The sequence below is a fragment of the Lynx canadensis genome, chromosome X, assembly GCF_007474595.2.
Source record: "Lynx canadensis isolate LIC74 chromosome X, mLynCan4.pri.v2, whole genome shotgun sequence".
In the NCBI taxonomy this organism is placed as follows: Eukaryota; Metazoa; Chordata; class Mammalia; order Carnivora; family Felidae; genus Lynx; species Lynx canadensis.
In genome coordinates this window covers 102518416-102529362 of record NC_044321.2, presented here as the reverse complement: position 1 = coordinate 102529362, position 10947 = coordinate 102518416, and positions in this window count along the sequence as shown.

Here is a 10947-nt window from a genome sequence, read left to right as displayed (position 1 = left end):
GCGTCCGACTTTGGCTCAGGTCGTGATCTCACAGTTTGTGAGTTTGAGCCCCATGTCAGGCTCTGTGCTGACAGCTGGAGGCTGGCTCCTGCTTCAGATTCTGTGTCTCCCTCTCTCTCTGCTCCTCCCCTGCTCACAAGCTGTCTCTCCCTCAAAAATAAATAAAGGTTAAAAAAAATTAAACTCATTTAATCAAACAAACATGGCCTTATTGTTTCTAGTACTTATTTAAATATATTATAATTTTTAACCATTAGTAACTTGCATTTTACAGAGAAAACTATGAAGTGGATAATTATTAGCTGTTTTTCATGTATCAGCATTTTGTAGCAATCTATGTTTATAAAAGTTTATGAATATACCCTCTAACAATTTTTATAGATATGTGTTTCCTTATAGAATGATTTCTCAATATGCAAAATGAACATGTTTATTAACAGACTCAAATATATTAAGCTTCTGTACCATATAAAAATAAAAAGCCAAAAGTATAGAAACTTAAATGTATTCTTAGCAATAAATATTTCAGTATTTTACCTTAATATCTATCACTTAATTTAACTTAGCACAAATTTAAATTTCTATGTTACCAAAAATATTTTGGAACCTATTTTTAAGCAGATATATTATAAAACATAATTATTGTTGAAATAAAATTTTATCTAAATAATGACCCAATTAGATTGAAATCATTTTTATTTTTATAAACATCTATCAAATATAATAACTTATTTGGCTAGTAAGCCCAATTAGAATAAAATGTGTATGTCTTAACTTAATTCTAATAACTCAGAACACATAGCTGTTTTTATTAAACCAACAATATTAAACTAGTTTTATTTGCCATAGATTTACCCAATTTATGAGAACATATGTTTAGTTTTTATATTAGCAGTTGTTTTCTTCCATATTGAAAGTATTGGTACAGGTTTTTTTTCTATTATTGGCAGTTTCCAGAATATTTACTTTATATAAGTGATTATCTCTAAGCCAATTAGGATAGTTTTGTACCAGATTTTATAAATTAATTTCTAATGCTATCTGGAGAAAAGAAAATATCACATATACACAATACACATGTATACATATACATAGGATAGATGCAAACATTTTTGGTATGAGTCAGGCATAAATACAGTAATACAAAACTCACCGTTTTATATTTTAAAAGTTGATTCTCACTTTTTCCCACTTTTTATTTTTATCTCGGTTGTGTTTCTAAAAGATGAGACAAGTTAAAATTACCTGCTCAGTAAGAGAATTAAAACTTCCCACCAATATCTGTGGAAGAAAGTTTTAAGATTTTCTTTTGCCATGATATGCAATTTTATGGAGGTTGTGTATAAAATTTTGGATGAAGGACTTAGAAGACACCAATCAGTTGTCTGGGTGTCTTCAAAGTCCATCTGAGTGAACAAAATATCCAGTTTGCTTCCAATATTCTTGTTTTATTTTTCAGCCTCATGTGGTTGCTTTTGTAGCTACTGAATACCAAAATATTCAGATGAAGGCAGAGAATTGGCTGGCTGACGTGTGAAGGGAAAGGTCTGGAAGGGAGGGACAGAAAGATAGAAAAGGTAGGGGTATTGAAGTGGCACAGATCAAGTAGTTTAATAGAACCAAAAGGAAGATTGTAGGTCATAAAACATGGAAAGGAGTGAAGTTGATGAGCAATATGTCTTAGATGAGCCAGTTTTAGATTTCAAGCTTCCCAAGGAGACCACTAAATTTCCAAATTATCAATTAAAATATTTCTACAAATGAAATTTCTGTAAAAAAATAATCCTAATGAGGGTTATCTAAATACAGATACCAATAGTAATAGCAGCAAAGTTCAACCAAATGAGAATTCAATGAGAAGTTCCCATGTTCTAACCAATGGTCCCTTTCCAAAAACAGAAGCCTGAGACTCTAAACCAGACTCAAGAGTACATAGTCTGAATCTTAAGAATCAAAATATTTTCTTACAATGTTTCAACAGATTATCATTCAGAACACTGGATCAGGATTTGGATCACCAATGGTTCTTCAATCAATTAGTCAGAAGTAAAGATAATTGCTTTAAAGTTATTCATGTAGGGTTCTGGGTGAGAGATACAGGAGTCCAATGATAAATTTTATCTATCTGAGTCACAGCAGCAGAGCTATCAAAGAAAAATTGTATCAGTTAGAGTTAAACAGGCAAGAAATCTTTATTCAAGACTATTGGAAGAGGGAAAAGAGATTGAACTTAATTCTGAATAAACAGGGAAACTGGGTGTTTTTAGTCAATAGGCAGAATGAGGAAGTTAGTGGATAGAAAATTACTAAGAGAAACTTGGTTAGGTATCAAGGGTTGAAAGTTTCTTACTAAATTGGGTTGGCAGAATTCTTGCTGAATTGGCCATAGCAAGCCAAGGAATTTGGCCAAGGATGAGACCTAGTTGAGAAAGAGATCAGAAGACTGATTAAAGCTTGATCAAAGAGAGAATCCTTGTCAAAAGCCAGTATTGAAGTACAACCTGACTCAGAAGTCAAAACTCTTTGTCATCTCAACATTTGTGTCTCCATTGTCTTTTCCTATTTGAATTCTTCCTCTGCATGCTGGCTAATTTTGTACTACATCTTAGAGATTTTGAATAGTATGTCCCTGTGGAGCTTGTTTTAAACCTGTTGGAGAATGTTGAGATTTTTTTTTTTTATTAGGCAGCATCCTCATTAGTTTCAGAAGAAAATTTCCAATCTGCCTTCTATTTCTTTTTTAATTCTAACATCAGTTCAGTTTCCAATGCTTTACAGTGCTATTGGTACCCATATTGTATGTGCTTCACCCAAGTCTCATTTTAGAACCTGGATGATAATCTGTTCAGTTCTCAATGCTTTTATCACCTGAATAGTATGAGATTAATCTCCGAACAGTTTAAAACAAGCCCAGGAATAAATTAACAATTCTGGAAATCTGTACATTCTTAGCTGCCCCTTTTAGGTCTTCTGGATTAGATAGAGTGCTGTGACTTTATTGAGCCTAAGTCTGTAATGAGCACAAATTTCTTGGGTCCTGGGTTGCAAAGAAAACAGAGAACAAAACGGAAATAATAAAATATTTCTTCTCATTTGAAGTTCCCTGTCCTGTTTCATGAACCAGAACTAGATGGCTCCTCCTGAATCTTTCTCTGATGGTTCTCTGCTGCTCACCTCATTGTTTCTTATGTAACCACACAGAATACCAGAGGGAAAAAAGCAGTAAATCTATTGGCAGTTCACGTGGAAAGTTTAATTCTGGTCTTCTCCCCTATTCTGCCTGCTATTACTTACTTTTTGTTGTCCTCATATATCTGGAGATTTAATTCTGTCTAGGATTTACTATCTATATTCAGTGGGAGAGGCAGAGTGGTGTGAGCTTACTCTATCTTATCTGAAACCAAAACCTGCATTTTCATGTGTGTGCGTGTGTGTGTATGTGTGCGTGTGAGAGAGAGACAGAGACAGAGAGAGAGATTTTCTTTCTTTTTTTTAAAAAAATATATTTTTATTTTTGAGAGAGTGCAAGTGGGGAAGTGGCAGAGAGAGGGGGACAGAGGATCTGAAGCGGGCTGTGCACTGACAGGCTGATAGCAGCGAGCCTGATGTGGGGCTCAAACCCATTAACCATGAGATCATGACCTGAGCCAAAGTCGGATGCTCAACTGACTGAGCCACCCAGGTGCCCTGAGATATATATATATATATATATATATATATATATATATATATATATATATTTTTTTTTTTTTTCTTAATAGATGTTTCTTCCAGTAGACTACAGTTTCATGAAGACAAGAACCTCATTTGTGTTTGCTCAAAATTTTATACCCAATGCCTCTCAAAATGTTATATAGCTCTGACTTATAAACAGACATTTATTTCTAACTGTTCTAGAAGCTGGAAGTCCAAGATAAGGGTACTATCATGGTCATATTCTGGTGAGGGTCCTCTTCTGGGTTGCAGAAAACTTTCTAGGTCCTTAAAAAAGCACAAATCTTATTTATGAGCGCTCCACCCTCATGACCGAATTATTTCTCAAAGTTTCCAACTTCTAACACCATTATATTGAGGATTACATTTCAACATATGCATTCTGAGGAGTAATATTTAGTCTATAACAATCTCTTCACTTATTTTCTTTTTATATCCCCAACAAAATTTTACTGTTGTTCTTATTGTCTCATAGGTTTTGCACATTTCTTTTTAAGTTTATTCCTGGGAAAATTATATTTTTGTCCACAAGGACACTCTTGTCTGTAGCACATAGTCAATACTGCTGTTCTTTAAGAGGAAAGAAATAGAAAACTTCTATTCCACCATTTTGCTGACATCATTCTTGCTACTATTGTGAAATAAATTTGTATTTTCTCAGTAGTTATTACAATATGTAAAAAAACTAATATTTTACATACATTGGTTTTCTTTCTGGACACTTATCTCTCTTTTTATTCTTAATTTTCAGTTGATTCTTTGAGTATAGACATATAATCATAATGTCAGTCATTAATGATATTTTACCATTTTTTTTCAAATATTAAGATGAATTGTAGCTATATTTCTGATCAGTATTTTCTGTCTAATAGCTTGTCTAGAATGTTGATTTTCAATTAATGGGCCATATGAAAAATCATCTGCAGAGTGAGTTCTACTGAGATATAGTCTTGGAGAAAATGTTTCATAATAGTGTTGGTAACTGCTATTTTTGTTTTCAATATGAATTTAATGAAAATTAAATCTTGTGATTCATCCTACCATATCTCTCATTTATCTTCCAGTTTGGTTTCTTCCTGATATCACTTTCTTCATAACATAGCTTTACCCACAACTGAAATATCTCTTTCACCTCCTTAATCTATTTTGCCTAACCCATCATCCCTCAACACAAAATCAAAGATAAATAATAATATTTTTTATTGTTTCTTTAAATAGTTTCACACAAGATTTAATATTAGAGATCACTGTCATTTCTTTGGAAAATTCATTAACAAGTTATAAATAGCTATGTAGTTAAGGTAATTTTGCAAACACATGCTGTGTAAAGAGATATCTAAGTTGTACTGTATAAAAATTGAATAGGAATGAGTAGCTAAGGTATTAATGATACTGTAAAGTTAATTTTGACAAAAAAAAAGCAAACAGGGAAAGGAGGTGGAATGGTTAATTTTGTGTGTCAACTTGATCAGGTTAAGGGATGCCATATAGCTGGTGAACATTTTTTCTAGGTGTGTCTGCCAAGGTATTTCTGGAAAAGATTAGCATTTGAACTGGTAGACTGAGTAAAGATTGCCTTCACAATGTGTGTGGGCAGGATCTAATCCACTGAAGGTTTGCATAGAACAAAAAGGTGGAGGAAAGGCAAATTTGCTTTTTGCTTGAACTAGAACATCCATCTTCTGCCCTCAGACATCAGTGCTCCTGGTTCTTGGGCTTTTGGACTTAGACTGAGACATCATCAGCCCATCAATTACCAGATCTTTGGACTTGAACTGTAATTTACACCATTTACTCACCTGGTTCTTAAGGCCTTCAGACTAACACTGAATTGTACCACTGGCTTTTCTGCTTCTCCAGTTTGCAGATGGCAGACCATAAGATTTCTCAGCCTCCATAATCATGTGAACGAATTTTTATAATGAATCCATATCATACAGTGTGTGTGGATATATATATATATATATATATATATATATATATATTACATATAATATATATATTATGTATGGAGATATACAATAGTATATATTATTTTCTCATTATATAATATCCATATATAACATGAATTCATTATAGGAATATATATTGATTTTTTTTCCTCTGCTGAACCCTGACTAATACAACAGATCCTATATAAAGGCAGATAGCTAAACTCTATAAATAAAAGTGATAATGAAATATGTGGTTGTGAGGTAAACTAAAGCTTTTAAGAGCAGGCATATCATCCCAAATTGTACTCGCAGAAATGCCTTGTGTGAGAGATTTGAAGGAGATCAATGAAAAACAGCTTTTGAGTGATGAGAAAGGTAGCTCAAAATATAAGATCATGGGAATAGCTATAGATATTGGAATTCAGAAAGTGCAGAGAGGTAGAAGATGTGAGTGAAAGAAAATAAGTCCCTGGGATTTCTAAGTACTGTAGCAATAAGCACTTGACTTCCTGTAGGATGTGGCCAAGCCCTGTAGCCATTAGTTCATTTACTTTATCTTCTCTCAGATGTGGTTTCAAATTCTTTCAACAACTTGCATTTATTTGCTGCATCTTTTAGCTTAGTGTCTTGGACACAGTAGGTGCAGATTGTGCATTATTTCAATACCTTATAGAATCTAGCTAAGGGATCAGCATTAAAATGCCTATAGTACCAAGTAGAAAATTAAAGGTTACACAATAAACCATATAAATTACCACAGGGATTAAAAAAAGAGAAAAATATTTTATCTTGTTCAGGAGCACAGGAAAGGCTTCACAAAATTATTTGCATTTAATAGTGGTTTGAAATAAGGTTGCATAAATTTTGATTATTGTAAATTCGAGAACAGTAAGTTTCTGATAAAGAAAAAAACAGAAAGGAATGCACAGTGACAGGAAGGTGAGAAGTAAAGGGGCAAATGTTCACAAAACACAATAATTTGACCTAGTGGAAATATAAGTTATGTTTAATGTCCATCCTCAGAGGTCAAATAGTGAAAATTTGAGAAAAAGCTGGCAAAGGGGAAGACAATGGGAATTAGTTTCATCTATCCTGAAACAAAGAAAAAGGCATGCCACACTGGAAAGCATTCAGATTCATTAAGTTTTAAAACACTGCATAGACCAAACAAAACACAACTGGATTTAACCAATATTTTAATATTGGAACAAATGAGAACTGAATATATGGTTTGGTTGGAGAAGTAATTTTTTCGTCCATATTGACTGAAGATCAGGTAAAAAAGGGTCAGTGGGAGTTATTGAGCAAGAAAATAATCAGCACTCCTTCAGGAAAGTGTATAGAACAAAATGGAATGGGCAGAGATTGACTTATTAGGAAGCTAGAAGTCTAATATGTGGACCAGGTAAGACATAGTGAAGGCCTGAACTAGAGTAGGTGGTGGCAGTGAGATTTGAAGAAAGATATGGATGTGAGAGGCATTGTAAAGCTAATATCCTTAACCTATAGACATCCAAATGTCTATCATTTGTGGAATTGTTTAAATACTCAAAGATATATCCATAAGCAAAATGGAATGCAGTTATTAAAACATAATATTCTTCTTTTTATGCATTGATATGCAAAGACCTCCACAACATATGGCTGAGGAAAATTTCAGGCTAATAAAAGAATTGATAGTGTATTCTGATTTATAAATAATATTGTTGATATGAGTCTGAATTTTACCTATGTGCAGACACACAGGTACAATAATTATTGATAGATTCCTGAAAGGATGTCAAACAAAATTACCCTTCCCTTTTAATTACTTATATTTTTTTCTACAGTAGTATATATTATTTTTGCAATCAGAAAACACCAAGTCATTTTCATTTTTGGAGAAAGAATACCTGTAATTTTACAGTGTGAAAAGTGCTATGCTGGATGTAAGCAATAGGGTATTTATTGGTGGGTGGAGTTGAAATAAGTCAGTATTGAAACTTTCACTTGAGCTGACCCCAGAAGAATGAATTAAGAGACCATAAAGCAGACAGTTTGAGGAAAGTGCTCCAGATAGAAAGCTTTGAAAAACAAAACTAAAGAGAAGTTAGCATTCTCTGAGAACTTGAAATAACTAAAAATGTCTTCAAATTTGAATAGGGGGTGAAGGGGAAGTTGAGAATAATAAAGGTTACCATTTATTAGGATGGTTACTATGTGGTAAACACTCTAAGTACTGACCTCTAGAAAACTATACTTAAAAATGCCTTCCTAGGGGCGCCTGGGTGGCGCAGTCGGTTAAGCGTCCGACTTCAGCCAGGTCACGATCTCGCGGTCGGTGAGTTCGAGCCCCGCGTCAGGCTCTGGGCTGATGGCTCAGAGCCTGGAGCCTGTTTCCGATTCTGTGTCTCCCTCTCTCTCTGCCCCTCCCCCGTTCATGCTCTGTCTCTCTCTGTCCCCAAAAAAATAAATAAACGTTGAAAAAAAAATGCCTTCCTATAATGCATATATATTTCAAGGTACTTATGTAAGGCTATTCACTTTACACAGTCTTTAGAGAATTATTCAGTTCAATCATTTAAAAACTGCACTAACTCCCTTACAATATCTCAGATAGAATATATTTTATAAAATATTTATTTGTACTGGAAAAATATTGCATAAATCAAGATCCATTTGTTTTTTTTTTTAATTTTTTTTTTCAACGTTTATTTATTTTTGGGACAGAGAGAGACAGAGCATGAACGGGGGAGGGGCAGAGAGAGAGGGAGACACAGAATCGGAAACAGGCTCCAGGCTCTGAGCCATCAGCCCAGAGCCCGACGCGGGGCTCGAACTCCCGGACCGCGAGATCGTGACCTGGCTGAAGTCGGACGCTTAACCGACTGCGCCACCCAGGCGCCCCTATCAAGATCCATTTGTGATGGAATTAAATTTCAAGAGACTCTGAAGGACATTTTAAACATTTTTATGGTAGAAAAAGAAATCTCATTTTCATTTTCCAGAAATGTCATTTTCTCCACATTAAGAAACATGTCTAGCAGCATTGGGCATAAAAAAAAAAGTTAAATCATCAGGATGTTATCAAACTGGCCATTATGACTGAAATGGTGAAAACTGCTAAATCTAGTGTTAAGCATATCAAGGAATGCTAACTTCAAGTATATTTTTATACCACATGACAAAATCCAGAAACTAATTAACTTGCGATTCCACAACTTAGAAAGAGAAGGGAAAAGAATAAGGAGAAAGGGAGTGTCACAGCAGTTGGCAAGTTTGCAACCATTCAGTAAAGAAAACATACAGTACCAGTGATACAACACCGGTAGTTATGCTGATTTTTGTATTTAGGAACATGTAAAAGACTCACTGGTATCAACTTACTAAATCATAATCAAACTTTTCTTATATCTAGTTTTATATGATTAATAAAATGAACTCCTTTGTTTATGTATCTACACATATTTTATATACTTCTTGACAGTAATGCTATGGCTTTTGTTGTTACTATCTAAAACATATATGTATAGAGTTTTTACTTGCACATATATATTAATATTGCATTTATGTTCTGTAAGTAATTTACAATTAATAGTTATTTATCTGGAATGCTTGTTAGAAAGGGGTAGAAATGGGCACGTAGGTTTAAAAAAATAAAAGCTCTTTTACTTCTCACTCCCTCCCATGATGAGTGCTGAATTCAACAGTCTTAATCCAAGTTAGAAGCAAACTTCCTTAGAAATGTAACCTTATACACATGAAATTGCCCATCTCAACATCTTTATAGACTTTAAAACCAGAAAGGATATACATCCTATAACACTTCAACTTCTACATTGTCATTATTATAACTTCAAAGTTTTAATCTACACTGTAATTCTCCTGCTCTTATCACAGTTTAATTTAAATAACTATATTTCATATCTTTCTTCTGCTATTCTGTAAGTTTCATGAGGGTAAGAACCTTGTCTATTTTTGTCTAATACACAGCATATACTTGGTAAATGAATGAATTAATGTATTGTTATCATTATCTGCTTATAATTTCCTATTAGGTATCAACCATTGTACTAAACATTGCTAGCCTAAAGCTTAGGAAATATCCATTTAGGATGACTTATATACATGACAAAATGGAGTGAAATATGAGAAGTTTCTGAATCACTAAGAATGAACCATTTTTTAAACTACATTTCCTGATCTCGTATATGTGACAATAAAGATCCTTTCAGATGTTTTAAGAGTTGTCTGAAGATTATCAAAATTTACTCTACAAAGAAGAATGATTAGAAAAGAGTTTGTGCAGTTCTGTGTTTTAAGTGAATACATTTTCCCTACCTCTCTAAAGGTTTTATGAATACTTTCAGTGACTCATGGAACAGATATAATCTTGACAGTAAGCTGTAAAATATGCTGTACTTTTTGGAAGAAGTGTCATGAAATCAAGCACATAGGGTCATAGGGTGTCACAACTCCAACAGTTGTGGAACTTCATAACTGAGCATGTGTCATAATCATATCCCAACAACTGTTTGAAGATTAAACAGTCCATAAAATGTGATTATGTCAATAAAACTGAATAACTTGTTTTACTAACTTTATTTCTTAAAATTGGTTTTTATTTGTGGTCTCCAGTAAAAACTATCATGGTAGACTTTACGTTTTCACTTTACCTATAGAAGCAGGCACAGGGGAATTAATTTTATTCTAAGTGATCATTTCCCAAGACCATGGAGTATTAGCAAAAAATAACAAATTATTTTTTGAAAATATTTTGATTGTTTTCTCAGTAAACCCCTTCCCCCTTTTTTATCAGATGATAGCTCTTAGTAGGTTGTGATTCTGATTCTACAAATGGCTACTTAATGAAAGGTTGACAAAATCAGCAAGTAACAAAATGTCTTAACTTCCACAAGATCTTGAATGAACTGAATGAGTACAATGAATAAATAAGGAGTTATCTGATGTTGACATAACAGAATTATCTTGTCACAATCTTTATATTTTCAAACTTATTTGGAAACAGTGCTGATGAGTAAAACTTGCCTAAGTACTTTGAAAAACAAAGAAATAAAGTTGATACTTAATATGAATGAATGTTACACTGTCTTATTTAAAGCAGCATACAATTTTTCACCAGCTCACATTTTACCTGCAGGTGCTCATTACACAGCAAAACTATCAGATGGAATTTTGCAAGGGTTTACAAAGAAGCTTTTGGTGAAGAACAAGGACATACAAAGATTTATAGAGATAATGGCAGAAGAAAGAGTGGACAGCTGATAAAACTTACAATTTGGACATTGACAAATGGAAA